At 43.3% G+C, this 22,221-nt stretch overlaps 1 protein-coding gene and 1 long non-coding RNA gene across 4 annotated transcripts in view; both read left to right on the forward strand.

The window, feature by feature from the left end:
• Positions 1-22,221, forward strand: part of LOC134225727 (serine proteinase stubble) — a 605,887-nt gene that overhangs the window by 86,770 nt on the left and 496,896 nt on the right. Inside the window, exon 1 of one of the 3 annotated variants that reach the window (XM_062706034.1) lies at positions 15,755-15,770. The exons of the other annotated variants lie outside the window; for them this stretch is intronic. The gene's annotated coding sequence lies outside the window, so the exon portion shown is untranslated. Of the gene's footprint in view, positions 1-15,754; positions 15,771-22,221 lie in introns of those variants that run through there. 3 annotated transcript variants of the gene reach the window in all.
• Positions 2,784-5,892, forward strand: LOC134228121 (uncharacterized). The gene is made up of 3 exons (XR_009983842.1): positions 2,784-4,953; positions 5,020-5,090; positions 5,158-5,892. It is a non-coding gene; the product is annotated as an uncharacterized LOC134228121 (long non-coding RNA).

Genomic DNA, 22,221 nt, shown 5'->3' on the forward strand with positions numbered 1-22,221 from the left:
CTTGGTAGGACATCTCTTTTGGAACACCACATTGAACTGGTGGAAGGAGCAAACTTAAAAGATCTGCCTATGTACAGATACGCTCCAAAGATATGGGATCAAATAGAAACCGAACTAGAAAGATGGAAAGAACTTGAGGTAATAGAGGAATGCGTAGCCGAATACGCAAACCCGTTAGTTCCTGTGAGAAAAGCGAACGGCAAGATCAGAGTATGCCTCGACTCTCGCCGTATCAATTTGATCACGAAAAAAGACGCCTATCCGATGAGAAACATGTCGGAAATTTTTCACCGTCTACAAAAAGCGAAATATTTTAGCGTCATAGACCTTAAGGACGCTTATTTTCAAATTCCCCTCAACGAAAGGTCCAGGAACTTCACAGCGTTCCGTACCCCAAAAGGTTTATATCGGTTTAAAGTTGTACCGTTTGGTTTAAAAAATGCGCCATTTACGATGAATCGTCTAATGAACCGCGCCATTGGGTTCGATTTAGAACCCAAAGTCTATACTTACCTGGACGACATAATAATAGCAACTGAAACTCTTGAAGAACATTTCAGATTGCTCGAGGAAGTTGCGAAGCGTTTAAGAAACGCTGGTTTGACAATTTCCGTCGAAAAAAGTAGATTTTGTCGAAAGCAAGTTAAATATCTTGGTTACCTGTTAACTGAGAATGGACTGACAATCGACAGTGCAAAACTCGAGCCAATTTTAAATTATCCGGCACCAAAAACAGTAAGGGAGGTTAGGAGGTTGTTAGGTTTAATGGGGTTCTACCAAAAATTCATTCCCCGCTACAGTCACTTGACGTCACCAATAACGGATTTGTTAAAAAAGGGCCGTAAATTTAAATGGTCAGATGAGGCGAATGAAGCTCTAACACAGTTGAAAGCAGTGCTAACTTCTGCCCCAGTTTTATCAAATCCTGACTATTCAAAACCATTTATATTAGAAACAGACGCGTCACAACTAGCAGTTGGCGCAGCACTTCTACAAGAATTTGAGGAGGGCATGCGCATTATCGGTTATTATAGTAAGAAATTATCTAGCACACAAAGAAAGCATTCCGCAACTGAAAAGAATGTCTCGGAGTACTGCTAGCAATTGAGAATTTCAGGCATTATGTAGAAGGCACCACCTTCAGAGTAATAACAGATGCCAAAAGCCTTACTTGGCTTTTCTCGATCTCCGCTGCAATCGCTAATTCGCGCTTGTTGCGCTGGGCACTTAAATTGCAGTCGTACGACTTCATACTGCAATACCGAAAAGGCAAGGATAATATTTTAGCCGATTGCCTTTCTAGAATAGAAACAATTAACGTAAATGACCAGAATTATATAGATCTAAGGCAGGATATTATCAATAATCCAGGAAAACATTCAGATTTAATGGTAGCAGGTGATAAAATTTATAAATACACTGAAAATCCTGGCAGAATCAGTGACAGACGTTTCCAATGGAAATATTTTCCACCAGAAACCGAACGCTCAGATATTATTAGCCAAGTACATGATTCTGCCCATCTTGGCTTTGATAAAACGTTAAACGCCCTAAAAGAGAAATACTTTTGGCCTAAAATGTCAGCAGACACCAAAGTTTACTGCAAATCTTGCATTCAATGTAAGAAATCGAAAGCAGTAAACATAAATACAGTACCACCGATGGGATCACAAAAAAAATTTTGTGACCACCCATGGCAGCTAATTACATTAGATTATGTCGGACCATTTCCGTCCTCAGGGAAATCTAGAAATACATGTCTATTGGTTGTAACTGATGTATTCACGAAATTCGTCTTAATACAACCTTTCCGACAAGTAACGGCTTCAACACTTGTTCAATTTTTAGAACAATCGGTATTCCTGTTGTTTGGTGTTCCAGAAATGGTACTTACTGACAATGGAACACAATTTACGTCCAAAGAATTCGCGAGATTATTAGGTAATTATGGGGTCAAACACTGGCTAACACCTGCTTATCACCCACAGGTGAATAATACAGAGCGGGTTAATAGGGTAATTACGACTGCCATTAGGGCTACAATTAAGGGAAATCACAAAAACTGGTCAGACAATATCCAAGAGATAGCTAATGCAATTCGGACGACAGTACATGAATCCACAAAATACACGCCGTACTTTTTGACATTCGGTAGAAACCAAATTTCGAACGGATCAGAATACGAAGACATGAGAAATACCAATGCAGATAACTTTATGTTGACGAATCAAGAGAGAAGTAAATTATATGACGAAATCAGAGAAAATTTAGTTAAGGCTTATCAAAACAATCGAAATATTATAATTTACGTTCTAATAGCAGAGCTCCCAAATATCAGGGTGGCGAGAAAGTTTTAAAAAAGAATACCGTGCTCTCCGATAAGTCCAAAGATTATTGTGCTAAACTAGGACCAAAATATATAGAAGCGTACGTAAACGCGTTCTTGGCGACAGCTACGAGCTAGTCGACGAAAAGATAATATTTTAGGTATATTTCATGCAAATTTCCTTAAAAAGTTTTAGAAAAATTGTCCGACAATTTAAAAAATTTATTAACTATTTGACAGTTTTCTAAATTTTGCATGAAAAATCGCGTAAGTTTTGACAGTTTTCTAAATTTTGCATGAAAAATCGCGTAAATTTCCGACAGTTTTCTAAATTCCGCATGAGAAATCGTGAAAATTATCTGACAGTTTTCAAAATTTTGCAGGAAAATCGTGAAATAGTAGTAAACTAAGAAAAGGTAGTCAAGAAAACATACGTTTTCATTCATAAAATGTAAGCTTTAGCAAGTAAATAATTAGCGAAAAGGCTTATAGAATTAAGTTAGTAGGTTTGTATCAAAACATTCACTTTTTGGCTAACCAGAACATCTTTCTTTTTCAAAGCTACTTATAAACTATGTTAGTTTTAATCTACGTTAGTCGACAGTTTATAAAATTACTCACCCGAGGACCGGATTGCTAATCCGTGAAGAAATTGCCCTTCTTCGGTCTTGGGTACATTCCCATACCGTCTTGTGGTTTGTTTACCACGGGAACAAATCGTCGAATCATTCGGACTTCGTTTTAAATTTTCGTCTTAGGACCTAAAACACATCGATAAGAATTAGGATTTGCTAGCGAAAAGTAAAAACATGTTAATTAGAACGAATACTTATCTGTTTTCCGTCCCGGCGAATTCGGTCCTAAGTCGTTCCGCGGTGACAACCCTGGCGGTTGATTAGTAGAGGCACTGTTGATATTTGGAAGCGGTGCTTCGAAGTCGACGGTGTCACGAAACCGTATTTCGGATCGGGTACATTTCGTGGAGACGTTCCGTAGTGATAGCTCTGGCTGTATAGAGGCACTATTGTCGGCGGAAATGGTGCTTCGGAGTAAACGATGTCACTAACTCCTACTACGAATCAGGTGATACTGATTAGCAGCCAGTTACGAGTACGTAAATAATCGTAAGGTTAACACATCTGCGTGTAACACACTCGCGCCCGGAGGAAGAACATTCTTCGTTATCGATGGCAGACGCATCGTCGCGTTTTCGTAGCAACCGCGTGTAATTTTTTGTTTTTTTTTCCATTTAGTTTTTCCCGACGGAGGTCGGTTGTCGAAGGAATCCCACGATGAATATGCTGAAAATAAAGAAAAGGCTATTAAAAACTAGAGATAAAGTAATAATTACCGAATACTCCCCCGGTTTATAGCTATTTGTTAGGTCCCACGATGTCCTCCAGCAGCTTTTCCGACACTTTTTTCTCGAATATCAACAGGAAACTCATTCACTCTTTTTTCTACTGTTGTTGTTTTTTTACTTTAAACGTCAACAGTTAGTGCGATGTTTTTTTGCAGACGTCATCCGCGAGATGACAGTGCGATGTTTTCGCGCATGACAGTTGACGTGATGACACGTCAATGACTTGCAAGCAAGTTGATGATGCTGTCAGTATTGATTGCATGAGAATAGAGTTGCGCGCTATTTTTTTGGATTCTACACTGGTCGAAAAAAAGGTTTTTCGATGTGGAGTTCAAAGTTTAGTTTTTTGGTGATTATTTAGTTGCAGGGTCAGACAGAAGTTCTGATGAAATTAGATAATCTATTTTCGTTTAGTACTGGCTGTAGAGGTGTCAAACAAGTTTTGATAATACAGTCAGTCAGGTTATTTGCTCAATCAGCGGTCGTGACGGACAGGTTCCGTTGAGTTGATTGTGCGTTTTCGTTCAATTAGCGTGCACTTTATTCAAAACAATCAAAGGAAAACTTGAGTTTAGTATTGATCCAACTGCAGGAGGGAATTCTTTTATAACGGTGCGTGACCAGCATGTGGGTTATGAAAATTTGATCAGTTCTCTGATCAAATTTTCATAAAATACGGTGGTGTGATGTAACGTTTTACGTTTTTTACCGTTTTGAATTACGTAAATATTCGAAGCTTCAGACGTTTTTATTTTTTTAAGCAAAATCAAGTGTAAATAAATTTATGAAGTAAACTTTTTTATTGTTATTGAGTTTAATGGTTTTTACGTGTCGTCTGTTTTAGTTGAATTTAATATTTGTAGCTTTTGACGTTTTTTTCTTTTTAAGTAAAATAATGTTCAAATTCAAATTAAATTCGATACGTGTCAACGAGAAAGCAATTCGTCGACATGGTTTGTGTCTCGACTAAATGTTGTGATGTTTGAGTACTATGACGACAGGCATATTCAATATGGCAACGATACTTTGTAATGTTCTATGTAGTAAAGTTAGCTCGATGTCTCCGAAGGCGCGAACTCTATGTCGCCATTTGAAATTTAAATTGGCGCAATGGCTAAATAATGAGTTAATTGTTGTAGAAGGTTTCTTGTTCAAGAACAAACTCAAACTCGGTCATTTCGCTTCCATAACGGCTGGCATTTAGAAGTTTTGCGAGTTTTAAGAATTTGTATTACAGAGTTTGAGTAAAGTTCAGTTTGTCGAGGTATTTAAAGTGATTGGAGTGATCTTGTACGTGATTGTAATTAGATTTTTCGTTCGTTTTTTTTAGATTTAATTCTGTTGTCGGTGTAGCCGACTTTCGCAAATTTCTATTTTAAAAGTGTAGTGTACTAAAAAAAGGTAAATTTGTTGTTGAACTACTCGTTATCTGTTAAATGTTAATTTATGTTTCGCGTTGGACTTCCAGCGCGTGGCGCTTTTTTTGGTACGGGCTGGAATTTTCGAGGTCGACCCGGAGTCGGCGAAAAGGGTTTACGGCATTTCCGCCGTTTGATCGTTGAAGGAGTTTTTTGTGGAGTCCGTGCGCTCATCAAGGCCCGCCCTTCGGGGTAGCGAAACGAAGTGTGGTGAAGTTTCGTAAGAATAGTGAAGCGAAAAGTGAACCGTCGATCGCCAATTAATCGACGGTGGTCCGAACCCTACGGACCGTTCAGAGAGCTCGGCGCGTGGAATACGTCGCCAATTGCGTACCACGGTGCCGGATTGGAACCGAAGGCAGGGGTTCATTTCATCACGGGCGGTCATAGCCGTAAAAAGCGAAGCCGTGCGGAGGTACGTTGGCCCTTGTCCGGAGGGGAAGATCAACCCGGGAAGCGCGACATCCGTCGACGCAGCTCTCTCGAGAAAATCGGAGGCCTTCCGTCCAGCCGCCACCCACTTCGCAACTTTAATTCGGCCATACTAGCACGGGCTCATCAGCTGCGCGCCATCCTGCAGCTAGGCGATTCTTCTGTCGCCGCCATCGTCAAGGACAGCATCGCCGCCATCGCCACGAACAGGTTCGACGCCATCGTTCCGAACCGGTTCGCCGCCATCGCGCCGGCGAAACCCAGCAAGTCGACGAAGAAGAAAACCTGCGCAGGTATGTGACTAGTGTGTAGACATGGCCATGATCTAGATAAACGTTTCCATTTCCGTACCAACCCCAAATGTGTTCAACCCGAAACAAATAAATCCTACGAATGTTTGAGTAAGAAGATCGAGTAGTTCCGTTTTAGTTCCCTTTAGTTGAAGCAACCGCTGAAAGATCGCTCCGTTTGCTTTCCGTTCCGTTCCGTCATCTACTTCGGTTCTTCACCTCGCATAATTTCTGTCGGGATTTGTTGGCGGGTTTGAAGAGTTTGAGAGTTTGAGTAACGTAACTTGGGAGGTGGCCAAGTTGGGGAAAACACTTGGCGCAAAGCGTAATTTTAGGTTTCAGCCAGCGACCGTTCGAGTATCCCCTGAGGAGAGAAGTCGAGAAATAGTCGGGCAAAACAACTCGACCGGTGGTTTTCCGTATACGGAAGTGGCGCTTAAGCCACCGGTTATTAATAAACCTCGAGCTGAAGCTACGAACGGTTACAATTTCTATGCACCAATTTGTCGTTTGACACTCCAATTGTTTGTGAGTGCTGCCATTTCACACGGCATATCATAATTCGATTTTCCTATTCTATGAGCTACCGAGCTATCATATTATCTAGGAGGATAATTTCAGTGATATTGAAATCTGAAATGCAATAAGCTGATTCTTGGTTACGTAAATTACATGGATTTCTATATTATTTTCATTGCTTACAACCAGGTTTATGGAACGCAAAACCACATGTTTTTCAATCGTTCATGTCGCTGCTGTTAATGCTTTCCTATTCAAATGAAACCACACACGATGCACGCCCGGGATAGCTTCCGAATCGATCAATCATCGAATGCCACTGGCAGAAACCATCAAAGATCACTTACCCATAATCATACGCTTTTGTTTCAAAACCTCGAACAAAATACCTTTATTAGACATAATTCATTTATCACGTTTCGAGAGTGCGACTGACAGACAGTTATAATTTCTATCGCCTAGCGAAAAGAGATCTCTTATTTCCCCAAGCTGCTTTCCAGACGTGCCATGCATCATGAAGGGCCTATTTATGCACCAAGAAAACCGGCATCCACCGACTGGAATCAAAACCTTTCAATACAGGTATCGGTTTCCCCGTGCTGCCACTGGCAGCCAGATATTAGGGTACCAATCATGTGATGACCGTACTCCTCCACACAGTCAGCCAGCGGGTCTTTTCCGTGATTCGATGGGAGGCCGATTCCGATAGAAGGAAATGGAAAAAAAATTCATTCACAAAACTCAAACCCGGTCCCCACCACCTCTTCACCGCAATGGGTCGCAATCTCACAAATCCAGAAAGCCTCAACGTATTCAACCTCCAACCCGACGAATGCAATTGAATCCGTGCACCGTTTTATTCAACCACTAGCGCAATAATAATCATTATTATCGGTGTGGTGGGGTTTCCTTCGCGTACTTCTCCGCGGGCTGTTTGGTTTCGATTTGGCTGGCAGTCTTACAGCCACTGACGGCGACGACGGCGACTACGACTGGTATGCAACCTGATGATGGTTGCGGATAGCGTGCCGTTCTTCCCGGTTTTTAACCGCCCGAGCAGCCCCACATTATGTCGGGGGGAAACATTTAAATTCAATTGTTTCGACTCACTGGTATTACTGTTTGGGCTGTATATACAAACACATTCAACTGGTGGCAATGGTGGAGAGATGCTGGATGCAATGGATTCAGCCGCAATGCAATAATGGGTTGAAATGATGATAAGCGAAGTGAACTATGGTACGCCCGACCCATTGTATTACAATTATGATTGCTCTAGAAAGATTTACAGCTGTGGGGAGTCTTAACTTTCTGCTACTCTGAATAGAGGGACATCGCCGATTATTCCAACGTATGGATAATGTGGCTTGAAGATGAAGGTGGTTCAATAAGTTTTGTAATGATGGAACCGAAGCCGGCACTTTCCGCCAGGGATTTATGCCCTGATTTTCCATACAGGTTAAGGAGAGTGATTACATAACGGACTCGAGATGTGGAATTTCAGATCTATTTTGACTTAATATTGTTTTGTTGAAATATGCCCTGATGTAATCAATGTTTATTATTCCACCCTACGTATTTGAGGAAAATTTATCTAATTTTTCGTAACTGCCTAATAAATAATTCACAATCATTTAGTAAGTTATTGTCACTAGCCTATGTGTAATTAAACCATTGAACTATTTAACAAAGCTATTAGGATAAATACAGTACTGCACAGTATTAAGTCTACAACGCGGACAAAAGCCATGATCAGAAAAGGAATAACAAAACATGATATGGTCTTGATTGATATAAGAGATAAAAGAATAATTTCCAAAAGTTGCATCGAAAAATCATTTTAATACCAAGATATGATATGGGTCAGAACAAGCCATTAGTACATGATATGATATGTTAGTGCAAAATATTGATATTGTCGTCTAATCTTTGCTGTTATATTATTCCTCCTAAATTTTTAGCTAATTTGGATGTAATTTGACTGAGCACGCGCAGTTTTAAGTTTAATGGCACGGCAAATGCTGGGTAAAGCGTACCATTGGTACTTCGCGTACCTGAAGGAATAAAATAGACCCCATCTCGCGGTCCTTAGCCTCTTACCCAGCAACTCCTATCCCTACCTCCCCGCGGTGCTGGCCGGGATACGAGCAACCTTAGGGAAGATCGGGTAACCAACCCCGGTGGGAACTATGGTCGTATGCTGACAGGGAAGGGGGGGTTTGCTCCCCTCCGGAGGTGCAAATCTTATTGAGCGTCTGTTCTCCATGTCAGGATCGGCTCACAACAGCGTCTGTTCTCCATGTTAGGGGCGGCTGATCATCGTCCGAGTGCCAGCGAGGGACTCAAAGTGAAATTGTGCACCATGGTCCACCGGGACTAAGGGGAAATGGTCCTCCGGAAATTAAGGGGGTTTGGTGTCAGTCCACGCAAGCCAGCCTTTAAAACACATACGTAACGAACAATCAACAAGAGAGTACGGACCGGAACCATCGGCGAATATCACTGCGACGAAAAGGGACTAGCGATTGGAAACTCGGTTTGTGGAGCTGCAAATCTCCCAATTTCATCGGGAGCACACGCATACTCGCCGATGTGCTCAAGGACCGTGGATTCGGCATCGTAGCGCTGCAGGAGGTTTGTTGGAAGGGATCAATGGTGCGAACATTTAGAGGTAATCATACCATCTACCAGAGCTGCGGCAACACACACGAGCTGGGAACAGCTTTCATAGTGATGGGCGATATGCAAAGGCGCGTGATCGGGTGGTGGCCGATCAATGAAAGAATGTGCAGGTTGAGGATCAAAGGCCGGTTCTTCAACTTCAGCATAATCAACGTCCATAGCCCACACTCCGGAAGCACTGATGATGATAAGGACGCATTCTACGCGCAGCTGGAACGTGAGTACGACAGCTGCCCAAGCCACGACGTCAAAATCATCATAGGAGATTTGAACGCTCAGGTTGGCCAAGAGGAGGAGTTTAGACCGACTATTGGAAAGTTCAGCGCTCACCGGCTGACGAACGAAAACGGCCTACGACTAATTGATTTCGCCGCCTCCAAGAATATGGCCATTCGTAGCACCTACTTCCAACACAGCCTCCCGTATCAGTACACCTGGAGATCACCACTGCAGACAGAATCACAAATCGACCACGTTCTGATTGATGGACGGCACTTCTCCGACATTATCGACGTCAGGACATATCGTGGCGCTAACATCGACTCGGACCACTATCTGGTGATGGTTAAACTGCGCCCAAAACTATCCGTCATCAACAATGTTCGGTACCGACGACCGCCGCGGTACGACCTAGAGCGACTGAAGCAACCTGATGTCGCCACTGCATACGCGCAGCATCTCGAGGCAGCGTTGCCGGAAGAGGGTGAGCTCGATGGGGCCCCTCTTGAGGACTGCTGGAGTACAGTTAAAGCAGCCATTAACGACGCAGCGGAGAACAACGTCGGGTATATGGGTCGAAGTCGACGGAACGATTGGTTCGACGAAGAGTGCAGACAGATTCTGGAGGAGAAGGACGCAGCGCGGGCGGTCGCGCTGCAGCAAGGTACCCGGCAGAACGTGGAACGTTATAGACGGAAGCGGAGACAGCAGACCTGCCTTTTTCAGGAGAAGAAACGCCGCCTGGAAGAAGCGGAGTGCGAGGAGATGGAACAGCTGTGCCGTTCTCAAGATACACGCAAGTTCTATCAGAAGCTCAACGCATCCCGCAAAGGCTTCGTGTTGCGAGCCGTAATTTGCCGGGATAAGGATGGGAGCATCTTGACGGACGAACGTGTGGTGATCGAGAGGTGGAAGCAGCACTACAAGGAACATTTGAATGACGCTAAAAGTACAGGCAGTGAAAGTCAAAGCAGCGGAGGAGATGACGTCAGTTCAGCGGACAATGGAAGCCAACCAGCCCCCACATTGAGGGAAGTTAAGGATGCGATCCAACGGCTAAAGACCAATAAAGCAGCTGGTAAGGATGGTATCGGAGCTATGAGCTCATCAAGATGGGCCCGGAAAAGCTAGACACTTGCCTGCACAAACTGATAGTCAGAATCTGGGAAACTGAACAGCTACCGGAGGAGTGGAAGTAAGGTATGTCCCATCTACAAGAAAGGCGACAAACTGGAGTGTGAGAACTTTCGAGCGATCACCATCCTTAATGCCGCCTACAAAGTGATATCCCAGATCATCTTCCGTCGTCTGTCACCATTAGTGAACGAGTTCGTGGGAAGTTATCAAGCCGGCTTCGTTGACGGCCGCTCGACAACGGACCAGATCTTTACTGTACGGCAAATCCTTCAAAAATGCCGTGAATACCAGGTCCCAACGCACCATCTGTTCGTTGATTTCAAGGCGGCATACGACAGTATAGACCGCGTAGAGCTATGGAAAATTATGGACGAGAACAGCTTCCCTGCGAAGCTTACCAGACTGATCAAAGCAACGGTGGATGGTGTGCAAAACTGTGTGAAGATTTCGGGCGAACACTCCAGTTCGTTCGAATCGCGCCGGGGACTAAGACAAGGTGATGGACTTTCGTGCCTGTTGTTCAACATTGCGCTAGAAGGTGTCATGCGGAGAGCCGGGTGTAACAGCCGGGGTACGATTTTCAACAGATCCAGTCAATTTATTTGTTTCGCGGATGACATGGACATTGTCGGCCGAACATTTGCAAAAGGGGCAGAACTGTACACCCGCCTGAAACGTGAAGCAACAAAAGTTGGACTGGTGGTGAATGCGTCAAAGACAAAGTACATGCTTGTGGGCGGAACCGAGCGCGACAGGGCCCGCCTGGGAAGCAGTGTTACGATAGACGGGGTGGTCGAGGAATTTGTCTACCTCGGGTCCTTGCTAACGGCTGACAACAACGTTAGTCGTGAAATACGAAGGCGCATCATCTGTGGAAGTCGGGCCTACTACGGGCTCCAGAAGAAACTGCGGTCGAAAAAGATTCGCCACCGCACCAAATGTGTCATGTACAAGACGTTAATAAGACCGGTAGTCCTCTACGGACATGAAACATGGACAATGCTCGAGGAGGACTTGCAAGCACTCGGAGTATTCGAGACAGGTGCTTAGGACCATCTTTGGCGGTGTGCAAGAAGACGGTGTGTGGCGGCGAAGAATGAACCATGAGCTCGCCCAACTCTACGGCGAACCCAGTATCCAGAAGGTAGCTAAAGCCGGAAGGGTACGATGGGCAGGACATGTTGCAAGAATGCCGGACAGCAACCCTGCAAAGATGGTGTTCGCTTCCGATCCGGCAGGTACGAGACGGCGTGGAGCGCAGCGAGCGAGATGGGCAGACCAGGTGCAGAACGACTTGGCGAGCGTGGGGCGTATCCGAGGATGGAGAGATGCGGCCTCGAACCGTGCAGTGTGGCGTCAAATTGTTGATTCAGTGTTATCTGTTTAGATGTTAACTAAATAAATGAAAATGAACGATAGTCCGTATCTAGCGTAAAAATTTCACTTTTCTGCTAAATAGTCACTATTAAGAAAATATTTACAGTGGTGCCACTGGTATCCGGCGACCGTAATCGATGCCATTTTTGCAATCAACTCTTTCTTCTCATAAAATTTTGGTTTTCTTTCTTAAATGCGCCACTACCAGTAACTAAACGATAGTCCGAAGATTGTTGCTTTTGGCGATGGCCTCTCGATGTTCTTTCTGCTGAGACTGCTGCTACGGGTGTCATCGTTGGGCCCGATCTTCGAGAAAATTTAATTGAACTGAGGATTGGAGTCGAGCCCGTAAGTTGCACGATTTTGATGTCTGTGCTTGCGATGCACATACGCGATTGGTTGGTTTACCGATTTTCAGTGCCTAGTAAAATTCAATTTTTCAATAGTTCAGCACTTTGAATGCATTTTTTCGATAGTTGAGCAAAATCTTAAAGATCATCGATCGATTAACACTAAAATCTTTGAAATCGGTTGAAAGACGGCTGAGTTATTAGCCCATACTTCCTGACCACTTTTCGTGACGGTCTCAGATTTGAAACTGCAGAATGACCCCTCAATGTTCCGGAAAGACGTAATCCTACGTCAAAAAAAAAATCGTTGGTTTCTAAAATGGCTTCGAACTAGGATTTAACTTCGAGACCTTATTTGCAATGCTATGGTATTTCTCAGAATAGCGAAGCGTTTTTTAATTTCATTTTGCAAATCTTGCCAAATAATTTTTAACGCGGGATCGCGAGTTCTTTGGTATTGCCTTCACCTCACATTTTTAAGACGGATCAGTAGCTGAGTAAGCAAGACCATGCTGAGGGTGGCTGGGTTCGATTCCCGGTGCCGGTCTAGGCAATTTTCGGATTGGAAATTGATTCGACTTCCCTGGGGATAAAAGTATCATCGTGTTAGCCTCATGATATACGAATGCAAAATTGGTAACTTGGCTTAGAAACCTCGCAGTTAATAACTGTGGAAGTGCTTAATGAACACTAAGCTGCGAGGCGGCTCTGTCCCAGTGGGGGTATGTAATGCCAATAAGAAAAAGAAGAAGAAGAGACGGTGGGAAAAAGTAAAGCGGGGACAAAAAATTCTTTGGTGTTTATTGGTTGTCATGTCACTAAGGTACAATCCATCGACAGCATTCCGATGGTCACTTTCTAGATAAGATCATTAACTTTCAAAAATCACATTTATAATGCATTCAAGCCAAAAGTTATAATATGATAGGTATGTATATGCATAGCAATAAAAGGAAAATAAAAACTTTGTTTTAAGATCATTTTTTGATTTAAAAACATTTTTCTATAATAGCTATGTTGAATGCTGTGCCAATATGACACCTAATGTTACGCTGTGAGCATGTTCAAAGTGGTGCTTTTTCAGTCCACATACATACAAAAAACTATCCATAATTTAAAATTTAGGTAATTTTAGGCTGGGATGCCAAAAAAGTCCAAAATTGCTAGAAATCGATATTTTGATTGTCAAACATGAACATTTTATATGAAAAACGGCGAATGCTTCATAATTACTTCCGGAGTGTACTTATCTCATTAATCCGGCGAATTATTAGCACCTTTTCTTTGATCTTGAAAAAGCTTTTCCTTTCCAGTTTCAGAAGTAAATGTTGTTGGAATAAGGTACTCGATTTGGTTCTGAAGGAAGAGCAGCTGCCGGATGTTCGCATACCATCGTGATTTTTGGCTTTTGATTACTGTTTTCCGCTCGAAACCCGCTGCACTACGAGCATCTTCATCTTCTTTTTCGTCCTTTCGATCTCAAAGTTGTTCGTGATATTAGTAACAAATCGAATTCTTTTCCGACACACTTTAAATTGTAGTGTCTGCTTCCTATCGCGACCTTCTTCGATCTCGTAAGATTTCAATACAATGATTGAATTAAAATCTTCCAAATTTGTATATACCCACATTTTTTTCAGATTTTGCAAGATTTTCATACAGCATTTTATTAAAATCCACCATCCGCTGGTTGAGCTTTTAAAAATACGTGACCTAATGTCAATACATCACCACATATAGTGTGTACTCAATAAGCACCTACGAATGGAGCGTACGGAGTTCCGAAAGCTTTTACGGCAGCACATATCGCTTCCCCAGATCAAGAAGTGTCCATCTAAGCCGCGAGCTGATTTAAACATTCCTGATCCGGCACTTGGCGTAGTTGCATCAGATTTCAGCCAGACCGGTTGCCACGGGCGACGGAAAAGGAACCTCCAGCGAGCGTAATAGATATTCAGCGATCGGGCAAAGATTGCACGACGTCGACTTAGGCGAGGCGGCCTCCGGCGACGCGACGACGAAGACGCATTTGAGCTAACGGTTCCCGTTAACTGGTTCCACGCGCGTTAACTCGCCAAATGAAATATAAGCAAAAACAAAAATAAGAACGCTGCCGGCCCGGTGTGATGGCTCGCGCGCTGTCTGTAGGATTCCTTAGGCCGATAGATGTGCCCTGCAATGCAACCACTACTGACCGATAAAAACTATAATAGGCGCGAGCGCGAGCAAATATACAAAAACATGCTTAACAGAGCGCGGGCTTGAAGCTTCGCGGTTGAAGGCAGTATTAACGAAAGGCACCTACAGAAAAGAACTCCGAACGGGGAACTCTCACTTTCGTTCTCGGTGTAGAAGGAATTGCGGAGGTTTCCGCCGCATTAACCGTGCCGGAATAGTGCAAAAAAAAAGACGTCGTCATCGAATGGGGGTCTTTGGAGCAGCAACTCCCAGCATCAGCATCCTCACCATGTGGAATGTTTCGAATCGGACCTGTCTAGGTAAATTGGGTGAACAATGCGCCCCCTGCTGATGGCCTATAGTGAGTGGCTGCATGACCATGGGCGAAGGTCCATATATTAAGTAAGAAGTCTTATCTCGCTTTCGTCGCAAAGAGTGGCTGCTGCCTGTGCACATGCTTTGAGTGCATTACCGAGGCGGCGAGGTCTTATTGGCGGCGATTCTGACCGTCTGTTTGCGCTTGGTCAGTATTGTTTTTTTTTTTGTAATTACAATGTCGGTATGGGGTAGGCTCCCTCTCGGGAGTGGCAAAGAGGACCGGTTAGTTTGTGGCACATATTCGTACCCATTTTGACTCATGAGACAAACGGCCACTAGAACACGGTGGTATGGAAGGTGGGAATCTCTTCAAATTCAAAAAGATATTGAAATCATCACATTTTAATTTTTATTGTTAGAGATGTTGTAATAGTTTGAAATATTTATATTAATACATATTTGTATTGTCTGAGGACAAGCATGAAAATTGATGCCTTTTTAAGTTAGACTTAGACCCTTAGTCTTAGTCTTCCAATCCTACATGCCGAACCACTGCGCATCAATTTTTCTGGTACGCGCAAGTGAATAATCTGCGCATAGACCTTCAGAGCGGTAACAACTTTATGGAGACTCCATGAGGCCTTTTGCTACCGACAGGCTCGATGCGGGAGAAACGATGCGACGACGTTGGGTGTACCTAAGGAGAGCCAACTAGATATATATAATGGGGTAATCCGATAAAACCTGTTCTGGAATCAATTGTATAATCGCTGAGCCGTTTATCCGGAGTCGTTTGTTCCTTGCAAGATGCTTCCAACCGCACACAGCAGAAGCTGAAGCATAATAATGCCAGCCGTAACTCTACGGGTCCGAATCAATTAGAGAACCGACGCGAAGGAAATATTCAGACATAAATTTGCTGTAAATTTTTGTCACGAATTGCTTGCGACGGGTTTTGGCACATTATTGGCGATACGTGCTGTCGGTAGGAACTGCGATGTTATTGATTGCTATTCAGCTGTCCTACAAATAATTTGGAACATTAGCATATTTTTTTTCAGGTAGTTGCCAACTGGTTACATAAAAATCGGAATTTGCTAATGCTTTTTTCTTTCTCTTTGCAGGTACTAATATTTGTTTATTTGTAATAGGATATGTTGGGTAAGTTAGCTCTGTATTCATGACGAAGCAATCATTTACTTTTATTGAATAATATTTTGTGAAGGCGTGGGAATATACTTTCACCACATATATTTGAACATGTGCCGAGAATTTTCAAATCCTTGGGAAATGTTTTTTTTTATTTCGAGCATATACCACAAATCGCACTGATGGTTTTACTGTTTGCTTTTGGCATTCATCAAAGCAACTGGAGTGCCGCAAGTAGGAACAAGAGTGTTTCTGAAATAAGTTCACCAAGAAAATTGAAATTGGGAAGGAGCCAAAGCTGTGACGTAAATGCGGCCAATGATGGCCTCGGGTCCAAAAAAAATTATATACTCTACTCACCATTTTTCACTCAATTCAGTGTGACAGTGAAGTGCCCAAAATGGATACTGTGCGAAAATTGAAGGCCTTAATCTGTACACATAAAGTTTGGAATCTTATTTCCAACTATTGTTACCTGCTTAATGTCGATACTTATTTTAACTAATTTTGTTCGCTTTGCAAATAAAAAGGTAAAACGAGAAGCTCACAAAACATGTGAAAACATTTTCAGATCAATGCTATTAAACTCGAGATTACGATAAGTATGATATTTGAGGCTCTACCTTTCATTCATTTATTTAGTTTACATCTAAACAGACAACACTGAATCAACAATTTGACGCCACAATACACAGTTCGAGGCTGCATCTCTCCATCCTCGAATGCGCCCCACGCTCGCAAAGTAGTTTTGCACATGGTGTGCCAACCTCGCTCGCTGTGCTCCACGCCGTCCTATACCTGCCGGTTCGGGAGCGAACACCATCTTTGCAGGGTTTCTGTCCGGCATTCCTGCAACATGCCCTGCCCATCGTACCCTTCCGGCTTTAGCTACCTCCTGGATACTGGGTTCACCGTAGAGCTGAGCGAGCTCGTGATTCATTCTTCGCCGCCACACACCGTCTGCTTGCACACCGCCAAAGATGGTCCTAAGCACCCGTCTCTCGAATACTCCGAGAGCTTGCAAGTCTTTCTCGATCATTGTCCATGTTTCATGTCCGTAAAGTACTACCGGTCCTATCAACGTTTTGTACATGACACATTTGATGCGGTGGTGAATCTTTTTTGACCGCAGTTTCTTCTGGAGCCTGTCGTAGGCCCGACTTCCACAGATGATGCGCCTTCGTATTTCATGACTATCATTTTTATCAGCCGTTAACAAGGCTCAAAGGAAGACGAATTCATCGACCACCTCGAAGGTATCCTCGTCTATCGTAACACTGCTTCCCAGGCAAGCCCTGTCGCCCTCAGTTTCGCCCACAAGCATGTACTTTGTCTTCGACGCATTCACCATCAGTCCAACTTTTGTTGCTTCATGTTTCGGGCGGGTGTACAGTTCTGCCACCTTTGCAAATGTCCGGCCGACAATGTACAAGTCATCCGCGAAACAAATAAATTGAATGGATCTGTTGGAAATCGTACCGCCCGCGCTGCATCCTTCTCCTCCAGAATCTGTCTGCACTCTTCGTCGAACCAATCGTTCCGTCGACTTCGTCCCATATACCCAACGTTGTTCTCCGCTGCTTCGTTAATGGCTGCTATAACTGTATTCCAGCAGTCCTCAAGAGGGGCCCCATCGAGCTCACTCTCTTCCGGCAACGCTGCCTTGAGATGCTGCGCGTATGCAGTGGTGACATCATGTTGCTTCAGTCGCTTTAGGTCGTACCTCGGCAATTGTCGTTAACGAACATTGTTGATGACGGATAGTTTTGGGCGCAGTTTAACGATCACCAGATAGTGGTCAGAGTCGATGTTAGCGCCACGATATGTCCTGACCTCGATAATGTCGGAGAAGTTTCGTCTATCAATCAGAACGTGGTCCATTTGTGATTCTGTCTGCAGAGGTGATCTCCAGGTGTACCGATACGGAAGGCTGTGTTGGAAGTAGGTGCTGCGAATGGTCATATTCTTGGAGACGGCGAAATCAATTAGTCGTAGGACGTTTTCGTTCGTCAGCCGGTGGGTGCTGAACTTCCCAATAGTCGGTCTAAACTCTTCCTCTTGGCTAACCTGAGCGTTTAAATTTCCTATGATGATTTTATCGTACTCACGTTCCAGCTGCGCGAAGAATGCGTCCTTATCATCATTAGTGCTTCCGAAGTGTGGGCTATGGATGTTGATTATGCTGAAGTTAAAGAACCGGCCTTTGATCCTCAACCTGCACATTCTCTCATTGATCGGCCACCACCCGATCACATGCCTTTGCATATCGCCCATCACTATGAAAGCTGTTTCCAGCTCGTGTGAGTTGCCGCAGCTCTGGTAGATGGTATGATTACCTCTAAATGTTCGCACCATTGATCCCTTCCAACAAACCTTCTGCAGCGCTACGATGCCGAATCCACGGTCCTTGAGCACATCGGCTAATATGACCTAATGCGGAACATCCCCTAGATGAGCGATAGTTACACAGCCACAAAAATAGCTCGTGTGGTTTTATTGAAGCTTGGATTTCAATATTTTCAACAGTATTTGGTTCCTCATGAAACAAGGAATCTGTACAAACGTTTACATGTTGAAAAGGACCGTTATCACGACCGTACGAGGCATTTGTGTGCCTGTGTAACTGTCGCTCATCTAGGATGTTCCGCATTAGGTCCGTTTATGTGATGCAAACACATCTCTGTGTTATTGATTTTAAGCGTGCGAATCGAGTTTCCAATCGCTAGTCCCTTTTCTTCGCAGTGGTCTTTGTCGGTTGTTCCGTTCCTTACTCTTTTGTTGATTATTGGATTGCAGGGCCTGACGCCAAACCCCCTAAATTTCCGGAGGACCATTCCTCCTTATTTTCGGTGGACCATGGTGCACAGTTTGAATAGAATCCCTCGCTGGCACTCGGCCGATGATCAGCAGCCCCTAACATGGATAGCAGACGCTGTTGTGGGCAAATGCGTAGCCAGAGAGAAGCAGCCCTTTCCCGCTGCTGGTGGAAAGATTAAACGGGTACTGAAAATAATTCCCTTGAACATGTGCACTTTACGATCCAATAATATTCAGAAATAGGTAGTTCAAATTCCAAATATTTCCAAAAACTTATTAGGATATCCAGGATTCATAATATATGCAAGTTTAAAACAACTCGAAACATTTCGGGCTCAAGAATTCTCCTTGAAATTCTTCTTGAAGCTCCCCTGGGAACTCCTAAATTGCTCAGGAAAGTTATCCACAAATTCCTCTGAAAATCGTTCGAAAATCCTTCTCGTGTAATTGTAATTCATCCTTATCTAGAAACCCTCCACTATTTTTTTTAGGGAATTCATAAGGAAATTCCTTGAAGATTTCTTTTCTTCTCTCCAAGGTTTAATTCTAGACATTTCTTCGGCTAATCTTCAAGAAAAATCCTCGGCATTTAATTCAGGAATGCATTTGAGTGTTCCATCAAGAATACATACGGAATTTCCTCCCTTCTGGTGGAATTTTGGGAGGAAATTCCGTATGTATTCTTGATGGAACTCTGGAATGCATTCCTGAATTAAATGCCGAGGAGTTTTCTGGAAGATTAGCCGAAGAAATGTCTAGAATTAAACCTTGGAGAGAAGAAAAGAAATCTCTTCAGAAATTTATGACGTAAATCCTCCAATTTCACTCCATTATTTCACTTGTAAATCTATAAGAAATTCCTTCGAAAATTCTTCTAGGAACTTCTCCGTGCATTCCTCCCGGAACTCTTCCTTTAATTCCTCCGGGATAACTTCCAGGATTTTTCCGGGAATACCTCCATAATTTCAATAGCGAAATCCTTTAGGATTTTATTCTGGAATTATTTCCGCAATTACTTTAGAATATTCTTCAAGAATTCCACTACAAGTTTCTTTAGGAATTTATCCAGGAATTCGTCCAAGTTTTTCCCAGAAAGGATTTTCTCCGAGATTTTTCCGGACTTCACTCGGAATTTACTCCAAAATTTCATTCAGAAATTAGTTTGAGAGTTCCTTCAGGATATCTTCCAAGAGTTCTTCCAGGAAGTTCTTCAGAACAAACCTCCGGGAATTCATCCGGTAATTCCTTCAGAAATTCATTTGGGAATACTTTCAGGATTTCATCTGGGAATTTCTGCATAAATTCCTTGTGGTATTTTTCCGGGAATTCCTTCAGTTATTTCTCCCGAAATTCCTTCAGGAACTTCTCCAAGCATTATTTCAGGATTACCTCGTGGTGATTCCTCCGGAAGGGCTTGTGAGAGCTCCTCCAGAAGTTTTTTTCCAAGAGTTCTTCCGGAAATCTCTCCAGGAATTCCTTCAGTTATTTCTCCCGAAATTCATTCAGGAACTTCTCCAAGCATTATTTCAGGATTACCTCGTGGTGATTCCTCCGGAAGGGCTTGTGAGAACTCTTCCGGGAGCTCCTCCAGAAGTTTTTTCCAAGAGTTTTTCCGGAAATCCCTCCAGGAACTTCACAGGGAATTTCTGGAGGATATTTGGCGGGAATTTCACGGGAAATGGGATTTCGGAAGTTCCTCTAGAAATTCCACTCCGGGTATTCCACCGGCTGTTCTTCTGAAAATTCCTCCAGGTGTTCCACCAGTGGTTCCTCTGAGAACTAATTCAGGCTCCTCCGGGAATTCCTCCGGCAGGTCCTTTAAGAATTCTTCCAGGAGTTCCTCCTGAAATTCTTACGGAACTTCATTTGGGATTTCATCCAGGAGTTCTTACGAGAGTTCCTCCAGGATTCCATCCGGAAATTCTTCCTGTAGTTCTTCAATAAATTCCTCCAGAAGTTCCACCGGCAGTTCCTCCGAGAATTTCTCTGATAATTTCTCCAGGAATTCCTCCAGAAATCCCTCCGGGAATTCCTTCGGAAATTACTCTGGGAGTTCCTTCTCAAAGGAACACCCGGAGAAACTACTGGTGAAACTCCCGGAGGAATTCTCATAGAAACTGCCGGTGGATCTCCCGGAGGATTTCCCGTTAGAACTCCCAGAGGAATTTTAGAAGGAACTTCTAGAAGAATTCCTAGAGAACCTCCCGGAGGGACTCCCAGAGAAACTATCTGAAAACTTCGGGAGGAATTTCCAGCTAAATTTCTGAAGAAATCCTTAATAATTTCATGAAAAAATCCTGAATTATTTCCTGGAAGAGCTACTGGTGGAACTCTCGGAGAAATTCCCGGAGAGACACCCGGATGAATTGCCGGTGGAGTTCCCGGAGGAACTCTTGGAGGAATTCTCGAAGGAGCTTCGGGAGCAATTTCTGAAGAAATTCCCGGGAGAATTTTTAAAGGAACCCCCGGAACTGCCAATGAAGCTACAGAAGAATTCTCGGAATTTTTTTTGGAGAATTCATCTTATAGAAAAATTTCGTCTAGCTGACCTTTGTAGGGGTATGTAGCTGGACCGACATCATCATCAGAGGACCTCCTGGAGAATTCCCTGAGAAACGCCCAGAGAAATTCTCGGACGAGCTTCTGGAAGAATGAATTCCAGGAAGAAAGCCTGAATGAATTTCCGGAGGAAATTCTGGAGAAATTCCCGGAAGAATTTTCAGAGAAACCCTCGTAGGAGCTAATGGTAGAACTACCGGAATAATTCTTGGAGGAAATCCTGGAGAAATTCTTGGAGGAACTGCTGGTGGAACTGCTGGAAGAATTTCCGGAGGAACTCCCGGAGGAATTTTCGGAGAAACTCCTGGAGGATCTACCAGTGGAAATTTTGAAGCTTTCACCGGAATTCTTTCAGGATTTGTTGGGTAAGAGGCTAAGGACCGCGAGATGGGGTCTATTTTATTCCTTCGGGTACGCGAAGTACCAATGCTACGCTTACCCAGCATTTGCCGTTCCAAATCTTTGACTTATTTATGGTTAACATTCCCATAGAACCCATATTTTTTGTAGCCATTTGACGTGATAGGTTAATTGTTATGAATTGCAGTCGTCTCTCTAGATCTCGATGTTCTTTATTTCGATATTTTCTCCTATAACGATGATTTTTTTCGGTTACTTTAATCCTCATACATTTTAATCCTCATACAGCTTCTTCCAAGCTACTCGCTAATTTTTGAAAACCTCTCCATATCGATATCTCTCTATCTCGATGTGTTCTGGTCATATTTTTACAGGATTCACTCTCCATTTGTCGATACATTCAAATTTCTAGAGTATTAGTTCATCTGTTGTCAATATCAAACACATAACAAAAAGATTTGACCCAATGGGCCCAAAAGGTGGCCCGAATTGGCCCAAAAAGTGGCCTAAAAGATGGCCTAGAAGGTTGCCCAAAAGGTAAACCAAAGGTGGCCCAAAAGGTGGCACTTCATATAAGTAGCTGCAGTTTTTTTTTCTGTTTATGTAAAAAATATAGTTATTTCGGAGAAAAGTTAGCTAAGGTCTGTAGCTTTCCATTTGTGTTTATTTATATTTTTTGAACGGTTACTCAGTCTTACAATTATCACAACAAGTTTTTTTTTATTTG

The sequence above is a fragment of the Armigeres subalbatus genome, chromosome 3 (assembly GCF_024139115.2).
Source record: "Armigeres subalbatus isolate Guangzhou_Male chromosome 3, GZ_Asu_2, whole genome shotgun sequence".
Classification (NCBI taxonomy): Eukaryota; Metazoa; Arthropoda; class Insecta; order Diptera; family Culicidae; genus Armigeres; species Armigeres subalbatus.